Here is a 19,000-nt window from a genome sequence, read left to right as displayed (position 1 = left end):
ATGGAGTCTCGCTCTGTGGCCCAGGCTGGAGTGCAGTGGCATAATCTCGGCTCACTGCAACCTCTGCCTCCCAGGTTCAAGGGATTCTTCTGCCTCAGCCTCCTCAGCAGTTGAGACCACAGGTGTATGCCATCACACCTGGCTAATTTTTGTATTTTTAGTAGAGATGGGGTTTCACCATGTGAGCCAGGCTGGCCTTGAACTCCTGACCTCATGTGATCCTCCCTCCTTGGCCTCCCAAAGTGCTGGGATTACAGGTGTGAACCACTGCTCCCAGCCTTATACAACCATTTAAATTATGCAGTTCTCATCGTGTCCTTAATTACCAATGATTATATTTCTTGTGATTTTTAAAAATATAACACACCTATCATTGACTTTCCTTCCTGTAATGAAGTGATCCATTCTGACATTTTCTAAACATTCTTCAAGGTGCTTTTTTTGTAAGTTGCCTCTTCTGGTTTCTGAAAATTTTACTTCCACCTGGGTAGGAATTTTAATAGAAATCCCTATGCCTGCTTTTCTTTTTAACATGACTAAAGCAGAATGCAAAGTCATAAAATAGTTCCTCTTTCATCATTTCTAGCCACTCTGCTTTCAGTGGCAATTGTGAGGCTGTTTCAGACTATATCAGCATTGAGACTGTTGTTAAATTCAGAGAGTGATAAAGGTGGAAGCACTTTAAAACTATGTCCACTATGCATTTGTTTTTTGCAGGACCATATACATTATTGCCTGAAATTATACATAATCTAATGAAAAACAGCTAGAGGATGCAACAATGCCTTTTACTGTTTTTCTTTTTTTTTTGTTTTTTTGTTTTTGAGACAGTCTCACTCTGTCACCCAGGCTGGAGTGCAGTGGCACGATCACAGCTCACTGCAGCCTTGACGTCCCGGGCTCAGGTGATCCTCCCACCTCAGCCTTCTAGGTAGCCGGGACTACAGGCACATGCCACCAGGCCCGGCTAATTTTTGTATGTTTTGTAGAGTAGGGGTTGCACCATGGTGCCTGGGCTGGTGTTAGACTCCTGGGCTCTAGTGATCCGCCCACCTTGTCCTCCCAAAGTGCTAGAATTATAGGTGTGAGCCACTGCACCTATAATTTTACTGTTTTTCTAGTGATAATTTCCAAACTACTCACCAAATAATTTTTCTACTTCATTTTTTTAAAAACATTCCATTCCCTTTAAACCATTAATTAAAAACTAATCCTTGGACTGTCTTACACTTTTACTTTTTTCTTTGTGTCTGCTTTGTAATATTCTAATCTACTCCATTTACTCCTTCTAAGCTTTTCTTTTCTTTCTTTCTCATTATGTCACCCAGGCTGGAGTGCAGTGGCACAATTACGAGCTCACTGCAGCCTCAACCTCCTGGGCTTGAATAAGCCTCCCACTTCAGCCTCCTAAGTAGCTGGGACATACAGGCATAAGCCACCACACCTAGCTAATTTTTAATGTTTTTTGTAGAGATTGGGGTCTCTACAAAAGACCCCAGGCTGGTCTCAAAATCCTGGCCTCAAGCAATCCTCCTGCCTCTACAGCTGGTCTCAATCTTTTTTTTTTTTTTGGACAGAGTCTGCCTCTGTTGCCCTGTCTGGAGTGCAGTGGTGCAATCTCTGTTCACTGCAACCTCCACCTCCCAGGTGCAAGCAATCCTCCCACCTTAGCCTCCTGAGTCACTGGGACTACTGGCATGTGCCACCAGGCCCAGCTAATTTTTCAAATGTTTGTAGAGATAGGATCTCACTATGTTGCCCAGGCTGGTCTCGGACTCTTGGGCTCAAGTGATCCACCTGCCTCCATCTCCCATGTGCTAGGATTAGAGGTGTGAGCCACCATGCCTGGCCTCAATCTCTTATATAGGGGTGTTAATGTTCATGCTTGTGAACCTCTGCCTCATACTCTGTAATTTTCATTTCTTCCCCACATTCAAATGTGGATATGCCATTTAGCAGTCTTTTGTTGTTGTTGTTGTTGTTTGAGACAGAGTTTCGCTCTTTCACCCAGGCTGGAGTGAAGTGGCGCAGTCTCGGTTCACTGCAACTTCTGCTTCCCAGGTTCAGGCAGCTCTCCTGCCTCAGCCTCCTGAGTAGTATCTGGGATTACAGGCACATGCCACCATACTTGGTTAATTTCTGTATTTTTAATAGAGACGGGGTTTCGCCATGTTGGCCAGTCTGGTCTCAAACTCCTGACCTCAGGTGGTCCACCTGCCTCGGCCTCCCAAAGTGCTAGGATTATGGGTGTGAGCCACCACACCGGGCCTCATTTAGCAGTCTTAATTACAAGCAACAGACACTGAGTTGGGCTTATAAAGCAGGAAAGGAATTTATGACGAGGCTAATGGGAAGCTTCGCTGGGAAGGCAGAAGGAGTCAGCTTGAGGCTCAACTTCCAGAAACAATGTCCAAACCACACTGCAAGCCTGGCCTGTGAGGACACACCTGCCAGGGCCACTGGGCACTGGACTCCACAGTTGGCACCACTGCCTCTTCTGGGCCCCAGACTCACAAAGTAGCCACTGCTGGAGCCTCATCAACATCTTTGCTGCCTCCACCCCAGACAAAGCAAATTTCCCTTCCTGGGTCAGAACTGCCTGAGCCCCAGTCCAATAAAAGAGCATGCGATTGGCAGAGCTCATGTCACAGATCTTTGTTATGGAACCCTGGGAAAGGGAAGTGGACTCACAACATGAATGAGAAATTCCCAGGACACAGCACCTTCAAAAGATGCTGTGTGACCGGGAACAGTGGTTCATGCTTGTAACTCCAACACTTGAGGAGGCCGAGGCAGGAAGATTGCTTGAGTCCAGGAGTTTGAGGCCAGCCTGGGCAACATAGCAAGACCCCATCTCTACACAAAATAAAAAAAAAAATAGCTAGACATGGTGTTCTGTGCCTTTAGTCCCAGCTACTTGGGAGGCTGAGGCAGGAGGATTGCTTGAGCCCAGGAAGTAGAGGTTGCAATGAGCCAATATGGCACCACTGCACTCCAGCCTAGGTGACAGGGTGACCCTGTCTCAAAAAATAAAAATGATGCTGGGTGGCCACAGATGGTGGGGACACTGATCCCATGTGGATATGTGATGTCCTCAGAGACCCTGTCGCCTTACCTGGCACCTGTTTCTCATTTCTCTTTTGCATCATCTTTTTTTTTTGAGACGGAGTCTTGCTGGAGTGCAGTGGTGCAATCTCGGGTAACTGCAACCTCCACCTCCTGAGTTCGAGTGATTCTCCTGCCTCAACCTCCAGAGTAGCTGGGATTATAGGCTCATGCCACCATGCCCAGCTAATTTTTGTATTTTTAGTATAGACACGGTTTCACCACATTGGCCAGGCTGGTCTCAAACTCCTGACCTTATGATCCACCCACCTCGGCTTCCCAAAGTGCTGGGATTATAGGCAAGAGCCACCAAGCCTGGCCAGTCTAAAGTTTTTTGGGTCCTTTCCTCTTCCTGCTACTGTAAAGGTTGTGGACTTCTTAAAATAATGGCTAAAACCTTTTGACAGAGACCCTTAGAGAATTGATAGAAAGTTCTAGATTTTCTCTTCAGAAAAATGCACACAAAAGGTGAATTTTGTGGATGGTTTCAGGAGGTTCACGAGCCCCCAAAAGGCCCCCCATAGGTTCCCTAGGTTTAAGACTCCTGCCCTCAAAGAGGTCTGTGACTCAAAATAAGATCAAGAACCATAACTCCAAGGTGTTCCACAAGCCCTGTTCCATTTAGCAAATGTTGGGCTGCTCCTCAAACATCAGACAAACCTGGGTCACAGTCCTCTCACCGCTACCAGCTGTGCAATGCAGGCAAGTGACTGAAGCCAAACATTAGTTTCTCCACCTGCCAAAAGGAAATGACAATACCAACCCAGTGGGCTAGTGTCAGGGTTTTCAATAAAATAACCTGTGGAAGCACGTTGCACAGTGTCCCACCCATAATGGGGTTTCAAAACCTTAACACGTCCTGCCTCCTTCCTTTCAGCCCCTTAGCTGTGCCTTGGATCTTATTCTGTCTCCTGGAAATGGTCTCCTAGGTCATCTATTGAGGATTGCTATTCTCCTTCAGTCTCTCTTTTAATTTCTTTTCTTTTCTTTTCTTTTCTTTTTTTGTGGCTGGGTCTCACTCTGTTGCCCAGGCTGGAGTGCAGTGGCATGAGCATAGCTCACTGCAGCCTCAAACTCCTGGGCTCAAAGGATCCTCCCTCTTCAGCCTCCCAAGTAAGTAGGATCACAGGTGTATACTACTATGCTCAGATAATTTTTAAATTTTTTGCAGAGATGGGGTCTTACTATATTGCCCAGGCTGGTCATGAACTCAAGTGATCTTCCCGTCTCAGCCTCTCAAAGTGCTGGGATTATAGGCGTGAGTCACCTTGCCTGGCCCAGTCTTTCTTTTTAAGAGAGTGAGCTCTGCCCCTTGTGATGAGCTCTGTTGCCTGGAACAGTTTTCAGACCCTCTGCAGAGCTCAGCTGAAATAGTCTCAGAACACAGGTATGGCTCTCAGGCTCTCTGTTTCCTCGGGGCCTCTAATGCAGACTTCCTTCCCTCTGATCAAAAGCTTGGTGCTGGCCTCTTCCTTGACCTTCGGTCTGCACCTCCCCTGGCTCCAGAAACAGTTCCCTCTGGAGCCCCTCTGTTAGCTGCCATTTGCCTGGCAGTTCTAGATGAATCAACTTAGCATTACTCTTAAAAGTCACTCACCCACGGCCCCCTTTCAATTCCAAAACAATTATTGGAAGCATCTTCAACGCTCCCCAAAGGGATCAAACTATTTTCTCTCCATAACCTCTTCTCTCTCATAGGAAGAAAATCTTGTTTCATAGGGGTGGAGATGACGGGAAACCCCCAATCAATAATCTTAGCGCATGTGGTAGTAATGGATGCTATGCAAATATGAATACAGTTTATTTTTATTTTTTAGTTTTGTACAGATGGAGCCTTGCTATGTTGCCTAGGCTAATCTCAAACTTTTATTTTATTTATTTATTTATTTTTTGAGACAGGATCTCACTGTCACCTAGGCTGGAGTGCAGTGGCATGATCTCGGCTCACCGCAACCTCTGCCTCCCAGGTTCGTGATTCTCCTGCCTCAGCCTCCCAAGTAGCTGGGATTACAGGCACCCACCACCGTGCCTGGCTAGTTTTTGTATTTTTAGTAGAGAGGCAGTTTCACTCTGTTGGCCAGGCAGGTCTCGAACACCTGGCCTCAAGTGATTTGTCTGTCTCAGCCTCTCAAAGTGCTGGGATTACAGGCATGAGCCACCATACCTGACCCAAACACAGTTTTGGAGAAAAAGTGAGATGCCTTTGAGAATACGGGAAGAGTGTGTGGGCCTCCTTCAAAGGTTGCTCTTTCTCTTTGAGGGAAAGTCCTGGGAAGCCTTGCGCAGGGTGTGCCTCACGGGGTGTCAGCCGGGCCAAATTCAACCCCCAGCTGTCTTATTTGGCTTCTGTGAGGGTGATGTGGGCTGTTCATTTAGTACCAAGATCTCATATACAGTCCTCGCTTGGTGCCCATGGGAGATTGGTTCCAGGACCCCCGAGAACTCCATGGATGCTCAAGTTTCTGATATAAAATGGTGTAGTGGCTAGGAGCAGTGGCTCATGCCTGTAATCCCAGAATTTTGGGAGGCTGAAGTGGGAGGATTGCTTGAACCCAGGAGTTGAGACCAACCTGGGCAACATAGGGAGACCCTCATCTCTACACAAAATTAAAAAAAATTAGCTGGGCATAGTGGTGCAAGCCTGTAGTCTCAGCTACTTGGGAGGCTGAGGTGGGAGGATTGCTTGAGCCCAGGAGGCGGAGGTTGCAGCGAGCCAACCGCACCACTGCATTGCAGCCTGGGTGACAGAGTGAAGTCTCATCTCAAATAAGTAAATTAATAGATATAAAATGGTGTAGTATTTGCATATAACTTACACACATCCTCCTGTAAACCTTTTTTTTTTTTTTTGAGATGGAGTCTTGCTCTGTCACCCAGGCTGGAGTGCACTGATGCAATCCTGGCCCACTGAAACCTCCACCTCCCAAGTTCAAGTGATTCTTGCGCCTCGGCCTCCTGAGTAGCTGGGATTACAGGTGAGCACTACCACTCCTGGCTAACTTTTTTTGTATTTTTAGTAGAGATGAGGTTTCGCCATGTTGGCCAGGCTGGTCTTGAACTCCTTACCTCAGGCAATCTGCCTGCCTTGACCTCCCAAATGCTGGGATTATAAGTGTAAGCCACTGCGCCCAACTGCTAGATTATTTATCATACCTAATGCAATGTAACGACTATATAAATAGTTGTTATGCTGTATTGTTTATTTGTATTGTTTTATTTGTTGACTTTTTAAGCGACAGTGTTTTACTCTGTTGCCAAGGCTGGAGTGTAGTGGGATGAGCATAGCTCATTGCAGCCTTTTGAGGCTGGCCTCAAACTCCTGGCCTCGAGTAATCCTCCTGCTTCAGCCACCCAAAGTGCTGGGATTACAAGTGTGAGCCGCTATGCCCAGCCTGTATTATTTTAAAGTGTTGTATTGTTACTTTTGTCATTTTTTTCCTGAATATTTTCAATTCACAGTTGGTTGAATCTGTGGATGAAGAACACACCCAGTGGGTGCACACTCTGTGATATTATTCGTAATATCCTAGAAAGATGTACACCCTGTGATATTATTCATAATATACTAGGGAGATATTATTCATAATATCCCAGTGGGTGTACACCTTGTGATATTATTCATATCTTAGGAAGATATTACTCCTAATATCATAGTGTGTATACACCTTGTGATATTATTTGTAATATCCTAGGGAGATATAACTCCTAATATCACAGTGGATGTACATCCTGATATATTATTCATGATATCTGAGGAAGTCAGTGCTCTTAATATCACAGTTAGTGTACAACCACTGTGATATTATGAATAATATCCTAGGGAGATATTATACCAATATCACAGTGGCTGTACACCATGTGACATTATTTGTAATATCCTAGGGAGATAGATATTATTCCTAATATCTCATTGGGTGGAGATCTTTTGATATTATTCATAATATCTTAGGAATATAGATATTACTCCTAATATCACAGTGGGTGTACACCCTTTGTGTACACCCTTTGATATTATTCACAATATTCGAGGGAGATTTCACTCTTAATACCATAGTGGATGTACATCCTGTGTTGTTATTCCTAATATGCTAGGGAGATATTACTCCAAAGAGCACAATGGGTGTACACCATGTGTGTATACCCTGTGATATTATTGGCAATATTCTAGGGAAATAATACTCCTAATATCACAGTGGGTGTACACTCTGTGATATTATTTGTAATATTCTAGGGAGATACTGCTCATAATGTAACAGTGAGTGTACACCCTGTGATATTATTCAAAATATCCTAGGGCAATATTACTCCTAACATCACAGTAGGTGCACAGCCTGTAATATTATTGATAATATCCTAGGGAGATATTACTTTTAATATCCCAGTGGGCCCACACCCTATGATAATATTTGTAATATCCTAGAAAAATATTACTCCTAATATCACAGGGCGTGTGCCCACTGTGATAGTAAAAGAAATATCTTCATAAGATATTAAGAGTAATATCACTGAGTATGCACCCACTGTGATGTTATTCATAATATCCTGGGGTGATATTACTCCAGATATCACAGTGGGTGCACACTCTGTGATATTAGGAATAATATCATGGGAAGATATTATTCCTATTATCACAGTTGGTGCATATTATTCATAATATGATAGAAAGAGATTACCCCTAATATCCCAGTGGGTGAACAACCTGTGATGTCGTTCGTAATGTCCTAGAGAGATATTACTCCTGATATCACAGTGGGTGCATACCCTGTGATATTATTTGTTATACCCTAGGGAGATATTACTCCTAACATCTCAGTGGGTGCACACTATGTGATACTACTTGTAAATATCTTAAAAAGATATTACTTCTAATATCAGAGTGCATGCACACCTTGATATTATTCTTAATATCCTAGAAAGATATTACTTCTAATATCACAGAGGGTGCACACCCTGTGACACTATTTGTAATATCTTAGGGAGATATTACTCCTAATATCACAATGGGTGCACACTGTGTGATATTATTTGTAATATCCTAGGGAGAAATTACACCTAATATCAGAGTGAGTGCACACCATGTGATATTAGTTGTAATATCCTAGGGAGATATTACTCCTAACATCACAGTGGGTGCACACACTGTGGTATTATTTGTAATACCCTAGGGAGATATTACAGCTAATATCACAGTGGGTGCACACCCTGTGATATTATTCCTAATATACTAGGAAGATATTACTTCTAATATCACAGTTGTGATATGTGCACACCCTGTGTGTACATCTTGTGACATTATTCGTAATATCCTAGGGAGATATTACTCCTAATATTACAGTGGGTGCACACCATGTGAGTACAACCTGTGATATTATTGGTAATGTCCTAGGGAGATATTTCTTTTAATATCAGAGTGAGTTCACACAACGTGTGTACACCCTGTGATATTATTCATAATATCGTACGTAGGGAGATATTATTCCTAATATCACAGTGAGTGCATACTGTGTGTGTACACCCTGTGATATTATTTGTCATAGTTTAGAGAGACATTGCTCCTAATTATTTGTAATATCCTAGGGAGATATTACTCCTAATATCACAGTGGGTGCACACCATGTGTGTACACCCACTGTAATATTATTCGTAATATCCTAGGGAGATATTACATCTAATATTACAGTGGGTGCACATCCTGTAATGTTATTTGTAATATCCTAGAGAGATATTAATGCTAGTATCACTGTGGGTGCACACCCTGTGATATTATTCATAATGTCAAGAGAGATATTACTATTAATATCACAGAGGGTGCACACCTTCCGATATTATTCTTAATATTTTAGGGAGATATTACTTTTAATATCACAGGGGTGTACACCCTATTATGTTATTTGTAATATTCTAGGAAGATATTACTCCTAATATTGCAGTGGTTTACACACAGTGATATTATTTGTAATATCCTAGGGCTATATTAGTGCTAATATCACAGTGGGTGTACCCCCGTACTATTATTCATAATACCCTAGAAAGATATTATTCCTAATATCACAATGTGTGTACACCCTGTGATATTATTTTTCATATCCTTCTGAAACATTACTCCTAATATCACAGTGGGTGTAAACCCTGTGATATTATTCCAAATATCCTAGGGAGATACTAATCCTAATGCCACTGTGGGTGTACACTGTATTTGCACACCCTGTGATATTATTAGTAATAGCCTAGGGTGATGTTCCTCCTAATAGCACAGTGGGTGTATACCAAGGGATATTATTCATAATATCCTAGGAAGATAGATATTACTCCTAATCGCACAGTAGGTGCACCCAATGTGTGTACACCGTGTAATATTATTCACAATATTGCAGGGTGTACACACTTTTCTTTAATATCGTTTGCAATATCCAGATTGCAAGAGGATGATATTACTTCCTATATCGCAGATAGTGCACACTCCCCTGTGTTATTGTTCACAATATCCAGGAGGCAAGAGGGTGGTATTACTCCTAATATCACAGGGGGTGTACACCCCACTGTAATATTGATTGCAATACCCAGGGAGTGAGAGGATGATATTACTCCTGATATCGCAAAGTGTATACACCAACCTGTGATATTCGCAATATCCTGGGGGCGAGAGGATGACATTACTCCCAATACCGCAGGGGGGCACACCCCCTGTAATATTGTTCTCAATATCCAGGGGGCAAGAGGATAATATTACTTCCAATATCGCAGGAAGTGCACAAACACCTGTGATGGTTTTCATAATATTCAGGGAGTGAGAGGATGATATTACTCCCAATATCTCAGGGGGTGCACACTACCTGTGATGTTGTTCATAATATCCAGGAGCAAGAGGATGATATTACTTTTAACATCACAGGGTGTGCACACCCCCCTGTAATAATGTTCGCAATATTAAGGAGGTGAGAGGATATTACCCTTGCTATCGTAGGTGGTGCACACCCTCCTGTGATATTGTTCACCATATCCAGTGGGCGAGAGGATGATATTACTCCCAATATCTCAGGGGCTGCACACACCCATGTGATATTGTTTGCAATATCCAGGGGTCGAGATAGTGCTTCCAATATCGCAGGGGTGCACACCTTTCTGCAATATTGTTTGAAATTTCCAGGGGTCGAGAGGATATTATGCCCAATATTGCAAAGGGTGCACACCTGCCTGTGATATTGGTCACAATATCCAGGGGGCGAGAGAATGTTATTACTCTCAATATCGCAGGGGGTGCACACACCCTTGTGATATTGTTCGTAATACCCAGGGGATGAGAAGATAACATTATCCAAAATATTGTGGGAGGGCCTAATCTTCCCTTTGATATTGTTCATAATATACCGGCGGGGAGAATGATATTACTCCCAATATCACAGGGGGATCCTGCCCCCTGTGATATTGTTCCTAATAACCAAGGCGGGGAGGAGATGATGTCACTCCTAATGTTGTAAACACCCTGTGCGTACACCACCTTGTGCTATTGTTCATAATATCCAGAAGGAGAGAGGTAATATTACTTCCAATATCGCATGGAGTGTATACTCCTGGTAATATTGTTCACAATATCCAGTAGGGGAGAGGTGGATACTACTCTTAATATCGAAGAAGACATACATACCCTTGTGTTATTGTTCGTAATGTCCAGGAGGCGAGATGATGATATTACCCCCAATATCTTAGGGGCTATACATCCCTCTGTGATATTGTTCATAATATACAGGTTGCAGGAGGAAGATATTAGTCCCAATATCGAGGAATGTACACCCCCTTGTGATATTGTTCACTATAACCAAGAAGCGAGAGGATGATATTAATCCTGATATTGCAGGGAATGTACACCCGACTGTGACATTGTTCACAACACCTGGTGGGAGAGAGGATGAAATTACTCCCAATATTGTGGAGAATGTACACACCCCTTAGATGTTGCTCGTAGTATCCAGGGGAAGAGAGGACGATTTCACTCCCAACATGGCAGGCGGGTGTACACCCTCTGCGATATGGGGAGTAATATCATCCTGCTCTCCCCTCCTGGATATTAGGAACCAAATCACAGTGTGGGGGATGAACACCCCCCACGATATGGGGAGTAATATCACCCTCCTCTCCCTCTCTGTATATTACAGACAGTATCACAGGGGAGTGAACATCCCCCGCGACACGGGGAGTTATATCACCCTCCTCCCCCCGCCCCTGGTTACTGGGAACCACACAGAGGGGTGTACACACCCCGCGGTATGGGGAGTAGTACCACCCTCCTCTCCTCCCTGGATATTACGAATCATATCACAGGGGAGTGAATACACTATGTGTTTACTTTATTAAGAGTAATATCATCTTCTCCCTCGATATTACAAACTATCACAGGGGGTGTACACTTTTTGCGATATTCAGAGTAATATTCTCTCTTCCCCTGGATATTAAAAACAAGATCACAGAGTTGTGTACATACAATGCAATAGTATGAGTAATATCATTTCCCCCCCCAAATATTAGAAACAATATCACACGGGTGTGTCCTTCACTTGCAATAATGGGAGTAATAACATCTTCTCCTCCCCTGGATATTAGAAAAAATATCATGCGGGGGGTGTACACGCCCTGTGATATTCGGAGTAATATCATCCTCTCTTTCCCTGAATATTAGGACTAATATCAAAGGGGGAATGTACACTCCCTGTGTTACTGGGGGTAATATCATAGTCTCCCTCCCTAGATATTAGGAACAATATCACAGGGTGAGTGTACAACCCCTGCGATATTGGGAGTAATGTCATCCTCTCCTCCTCTGAATATTAGAAACAATATCACAGTGTGGGGCTGTGCATGCCCTGCGATAATGAAAGTATTCCTCTGATTATTAGGAATAATATCACAGGGGTAATGTACACCTTCTGCGATATTGGGAGTAATATCATAGTCTTTCTTTCTGGATATTAGAAACAATATCACAGGGTGGGTGACAACCCCTGCCTTATTGGGAATAATATCATGCTCTCTTTTCATGGATATTAGGAACAATATCACTGGGGTATTGTACACCCCTGCAATATTGGGAGTAATAATATCATCTCCTCCCTTCCTGGATATTAGGAACAATATCACAGGGAGGGTGTACACCTTCTGTGATATTGGGAGTAATATCATCCTCTTCCTCTCTGGATATTATAAATAATATCACAGGGCGTATGTACATTTCATGCCATAAAGGGAGTCATATCGTTTTCTTTTTTCCTGGATATTATGAACAATATGGTAGCAGGGGTGTACACACCCTGCAATATTGGGAGTAGTATCATTCTCTCCTTCCCTGGATATTTGGAACTATATTACAGAGGGACTGTACACCCTCAGTGATATTGGGAGTAATATCATTCTCTCCACCTTGGATAATAGGAGCAGTATCCAAGGAGGTTGCTCACCCCCTGCAATATTGTGATCAGTATAATTCTCCTCCTTCCTGGATATTAAAAACAATATCACAAGGGGGATGTACACTTTGCGATACTGGGAATAATATCGTCTATCTCCGTTGGTATTAGGAATAATATCAAAAGGGAAATATACATCCCTTGTGATATTGGGAGTGATATCATACTCTCCCTCCCTGGATATTAGGAGCAATATCACAGGGGGGTGTTCATCCCCTGCGATATTGGGAGTAATATTATCCTCTTTTTTCATGGATATTATGAACGATATCATAAGGGGGAGTACACTGCAATAATGGGAGTAATATCAATCTTCTCCCCCTTGGATATTAGGAACAATATGACAGGGTTGGTGTACATTTACTGCGATATTGGGAGTAATATCATCGTCTCCCTTCCTAAATATTAGAAAAATATCACAAGGGCTGTGTACACTCCCTTCGATATTGGGAGTAACATCATCCTGTTCTTCCTGGATATTAGGAACAATATGGCAGGGTTGGTGTACACTTACTGCGATATTGGGAGTAATATCATCATCTTTCTTTGGATATTAGGAACAATATTCCAGGGGTAGTGTACACCCCTCTGCGATGTTAGGAGTAATAATATTCTCTCACCCCCTTGATATTATAAACAATATCACGGGGTGGGGGTGTACACCTCCTGCCATATTGGAAGTAATATAATCCTCTCTCCTCCTGGATATTAGGAACAATGTCACAGTGGGAGTGTACACCCCTTGCCATATTGGGAGTAATATTGTCACCTCCTTCCCTAGATATTGGGAACAATATCACAAGGGGGGTGTACACGCCCTGTTGGTAGTAATATCGTCGTCTCCCCCTACCTGAATATTAGGAACAACATCACAGAAGGAGTGTATACTTCCTGTGATATTGGCAGTAATATCATTTTATCCCCCTCTGGATATTAGGAACAATATCAAGAGGGGAAGTGTATACCCCCAGCGATATTTGGAGTAATATCGGGCTGTCCCTTTCTGGATATTAGGAGCAATATCACAGGGGGCGTGTACAACACCGGCGATATTTACTGTAACATTATTGTCTCCCCCCCTGGATATTAGGAGCAATATCATAAGGGCGGTTTACACCCCTGCGATATTTGGAGTAATATCATTTCCTTTCTCCCTGGATATTAGGAACAATATCACAGAGTGGAGTACAACTTCTGTGATATTGGGAGTAAGATTATCCTCTTTCCCACTGGATATTAGAAACAATACCACAGGGAAGGTACATCCCTGCAATAATGGGAGTAATATCATCATTTCCCCCCCGGATATTAAGAACAGTATCACAAGGCATGTGAATACTTCCTGCCTTAAATATTAGAAACAATATTACATGGGTGGTGTACACCCCCTGCGATATTGGGAGTAACATCATCCTCCCCCGCCCCTGAATATTAGAAAAAATATCACAGAGGTGGTGTACACTAATGTCGTCATCCTTCCCCCTGAATATTAGGAACAATATTACAGGGGGAGTGTACAGCTCCATGCGATATTGAGAGTAATATAATCATCTCCCTCCCTGGATATTAGGAACAATATCATGGGGGATGTACATGCCCTGCGATATTCAGAGTAATGTCGTCCTCTCTTTCCCTAGATATTAGATGCTAGGAATAATACCATAGGGGAATGTACACCCACTGCAATATTGGGGGTAATATCATAGTCTCCCTCCCTGGATATTAGGAACAATATCACAAGGGTGATGTTCACCCCCTGCAATATTCAAAGTAATATCATCCCCATCCTTTTTGGATATTAGGAACAATATCACAGGGAGAGTGTACACCTCCTGCGATATTGGGATTAATATCCTCTCCCTCCCTGGATATTAGAAACAATATCACAAGGGGTGTGTACTCCTCCTGCTATGTTGTGGTTAATATCATCCTTTTTTTCTTCTGGGTGTTATGAACAATATTTCAGCAGGGGTGTACACTCCCTGCGATACTGGAAGTAAAATCATCCTCTCCTTTCCTGGATATTTAAAACTACATTACAGGGGGGCTGTAACCCTCTGTGATGTTGGAAGTAATCATTTTCTCCGCCCTTGGATATTTGAAACAATATTACCAGAGGGTGTACACCCCCTGCGATATTGGGAGTAATGTCATTTTCCTTCCCACTCGATATTAAAAACAATATCTCAGGGGGAGTGTACACCCCCTGTGATATTGAGAGTAATATCATTTTCTTCCCCGTGGATATTTAAAAGAAAAAAAACAAAGGGGAAATGTACACCCCCTGCGACACTGGAGATAATATAATACTCTCCCTCCTTGGATATTAAGAGCAATATTACAGGGAGGTGTTCAGCTCCTGCGATACTGGGAATATTATCCTCTTCTTTCATGGATATTAGGAAAAATATCACAGGGGTGGTGTACACCCCTCTGCGATATTGAGAGTAATATCATCATCTCTCCTTTGGATATTTGGAACAATATTATGGGGGGCAGGGCATAAACCCCCAGCGATATTGGGAGTAATATTATCATCTTATGCCCTTGATATTCGGAACAATATCCCAGGCCGGGTGTACACCTTCTGTGATATTGGGAGTAATATCCTCCTCCCTTCCTGCATATTAGGAACAATATCACAGGGGGAATGTATGCCCTCTGCGATATTTGGAGTAATATCATCGTCCCCCCCCTCCCCCGTGGTATTAGGAACAATATCACAGGGTGGTGTACAAACCCTATGATATTGGGAGTAATATCATCCTCTCCCCCCTACCTCGGATATTAGGACCAATATTACCGAGGGGCTGTACGCCACCTGTGATATTGAGAGTAATATCATATTCTCCCTCCACCCCATGAATATTGGGAGCAATATCACAGAGAGAGTTTACACCCCCTGCGATGTTGAGTGTAATATCGTCCTCTCCCACGCTGGATATTAGGAAAAAACATCACAGTGGGGGTGTACACCCCCTGCGATATTGGGAGAAATTTTATCTTCTCCCACTTGGATATTAGAAAAATATCATGGGAGGGGCTGTCCACACCCTGCCATATTGGGAGTAATATTATTCTCTTTCCCCTTGGATATTATAAACAATATCACAGGGGGGTGTATACCCCTTGAGATATTGGGAGTAATTTCATCCCCTTTCTTTCTGGATATTAGAAACAGTATCACAGGGGGGAATGTACACCACCTGCGATATTGGGAGTAATGTCATACTCTCCCTCCGAGGATATTAGGAACAACACCCCGAGGGGGTGTACACCCACTGCAATATTTGGAGTAATATCATTTCCTCCCTCCCTGGATATTAAAAGCAATATCACAGGGGTTTGTACAACTTTTGTGATTTGTTATTAACATCATCCTTTTCCCCCCTGGATGTTAGAAACAGTATCACAGCTGGGAGCGTACACCTCTTGTAATAATGAAAGTAATATCATCTTTTCCTTCTGGATATTAAGAACAATATCACAGGGGGGATGTACAGTTCCTGCCATATAGGCTGTAATATCATCCTCTCCCCTCCTAAACGTTAGAAACAATATCACAAGGGGGGTGTACACTCCCTGCGATATTGGGGGTAACATCATCCTCCTTCCCATCGATATTAGGAACAATATCATGGGGGGGTGTACACTTAATGCCATATTGGGAGTAATATTATCATCTCTCTCTCCCCGGATATTAGGAACAATATTTCAGTGGTGGTGTACACCCCCTGTGATATTGGGAGTAATAATATCTTCTCCCCCTTGATATTATGAACAATATCACAAAGGGGGTGTATACCTCCTGCAATATTGGGAGTAATATCCTCTCTGTCCCCGGATGTTAGGAACAATGTCACAGTGGGAGTGTGTACTTCCTGCGATATTGGGAGTAATATCAATCATCTTTCCCCTTGGAAACTGGGAAAAATATCACAAGTGGGGTGTACACCCCCTGCAATATTGGTAGTAATATCCTTTCCCGCCCCTCTCCCCCAGATATTAGGAACAATATCACAGAGGGAGTGTATACCCCCTGTGATATTGGGAGCATTACAAATAATACTAGTAATATCATGGCATTTCTAGTAATATCCTAGGGAGATATTACTTCTAATATCACAGTGGGTGTACACCCTGTGATATTACTCTTCCTATCCTAGGAAGATATTATTCCTAATATCACAGTAGGTGTAACCCTGTGATATTACTCATAATATGCTAGGGAGATATTACTACTATCATCAAAGTGGGTGTACATCATATAATATTATTTGGAATTTCCTGGGGATATATTACTTTTAATATCACAGTGGGTGTACACCACGTGTGTACAACCTGTGATACTACTCGTAATATCCTAGAAAGATAGTATTCCTGATATCACAGTCAGTGTACACTCTGTGATATTACTCATTATATTCTAGGGAGATATTACTCCTAATATTATAGTGGGTTTGCAACATGTGTGTTTTCCCTTTGATATTACATGTAATATCCTATGAAGATATTGCTCCTAATATCACAGTGGCTGTATCCCATGTGTATACAACTTGTAACATTACTTATGATATTTTAGAGAGATATTACTCACAATATCACAGTGGCTGTATCCCATGTGTATACAACTTGTAACATTACTTATGATATTTTAGAGAGATATTACTCACAATATCACAGTGGGTGTACATTATGTGCATACGCCATGTGATATTACTCTTAAAATCTGAGGGAGATATCATTTCTAATATCATAGTGGGAGTACAGCATTTGTGTACACCCACTGTGATATTACTCATAATATCCTAGAGAGATATTGCTCCTCATATCACAGTGGGTTTACACCATGTATGTACTCCCTGTGATATTACTCATAATGTTTCAGATAGATGTTACTATTCATATTACAGTGGCTTTACACTCTTTGAATTTACTCATAATATCTTAGGGAGATATTACTGCTAATATCACATTGGGTATACACAATGTGATATTACTTCTAATATCCTGAGGAAATATTACTTTCAATATCACAGTGGGTGTACACCCTGTGATATTACTCGTAATTTCCTAGGGTAATATTTCTTCTAAATCACAGTGCGTGTACACACATGTTGTACACCCTGTGATATTACTCAGAATATCCTAGGGAGATATTACTCCTAATATTATAGTGGGTTTGCAACATGTGTGTTTTCCCTTTGATATTACATGTAATATCCTATGAAGATATTGCTCCTAATATCACAGTGGCTGTATCCCATGTGTATACAACTTGTAACATTACTTATGATATTTTAGAGAGATATTACTCACAATATCACAGTGGCTGTATCCCATGTGTATACAACTTGTAACATTACTTATGATATTTTAGAGAGATATTACTCACAATATCACAGTGGGTGTACATTATGTGCATACGCCATGTGATATTACTCTTAAAATCTGAGGGAGATATCATTTCTAATATCATAGTGGGAGTACAGCATTTGTGTACACCCACTGTGATATTACTCATAATATCCTAGAGAGATATTGCTCCTCATATCACAGTGGGTTTACACCATGTATGTACTCCCTGTGATATTACTCATAATGTTTCAGATAGATGTTACTATTCATATTACAGTGGCTTTACACTCTTTGAATTTACTCATAATATCTTAGGGAGATATTACTGCTAATATCACATTGGGTATACACAATGTGATATTACTTCTAATATCCTGAGGAAATATTACTTTCAATATCACAGTGGGTGTACACCCTGTGATATTACTCGTAATTTCCTAGGGTAATATTTCTTCTAAATCACAGTGCGTGTACACACATGTTGTACACCCTGTGATATTACTCAGAATATCCTAGGGAGATATTACTCCTAATATTACAGGGGGTGTACACCATGTGTGTACATCCTCTGATATTACTCATAATGTTTTAGGGAGATATTACTCCAAATATCACAGTGGGTGCACACCCTGTGATATTACTCTTAATATCCTAGGAATATATTACTCCTAATATCACTGTGGGTGTACCCCCTGTGATATTACTCATATTATCCTAGGGAAATATTTCTTCTAAATCACAGTGGAGGTACACCATGTGTGTACACTCTGTGATACTACTCGGAATATCCTAGGGTGATATTACTCCTGATATCACAGGGGGTGTACATTATGCGTGTACATCCTGTGATGTTACCAATAATATTTTAGGGAGATATTACTTTAAATATCACTGTGGGTGTACACCCTGTGATATTACTCATAATGTTTTAGGGAGATATTGCTTCTAATATCACAGTGGGTGTACACCATATTTGTACAACCTGTAATATTACTCGTAATATCCTAGGGAGATATTATTCCTAATATAAAACTGTGTGTACACCCTGTGATATTACTTGTAATATCCTAGAGAGATAT

This window comes from Colobus angolensis, unplaced genomic scaffold, assembly GCF_000951035.1.
Source record: "Colobus angolensis palliatus isolate OR3802 unplaced genomic scaffold, Cang.pa_1.0 Scaffold233, whole genome shotgun sequence".
NCBI lineage: Eukaryota > Metazoa > Chordata > Mammalia > Primates > Cercopithecidae > Colobus > Colobus angolensis.
The sequence above is the reverse complement of the archived record's forward strand: the minus strand, read 5'-3'. Positions refer to the sequence as shown.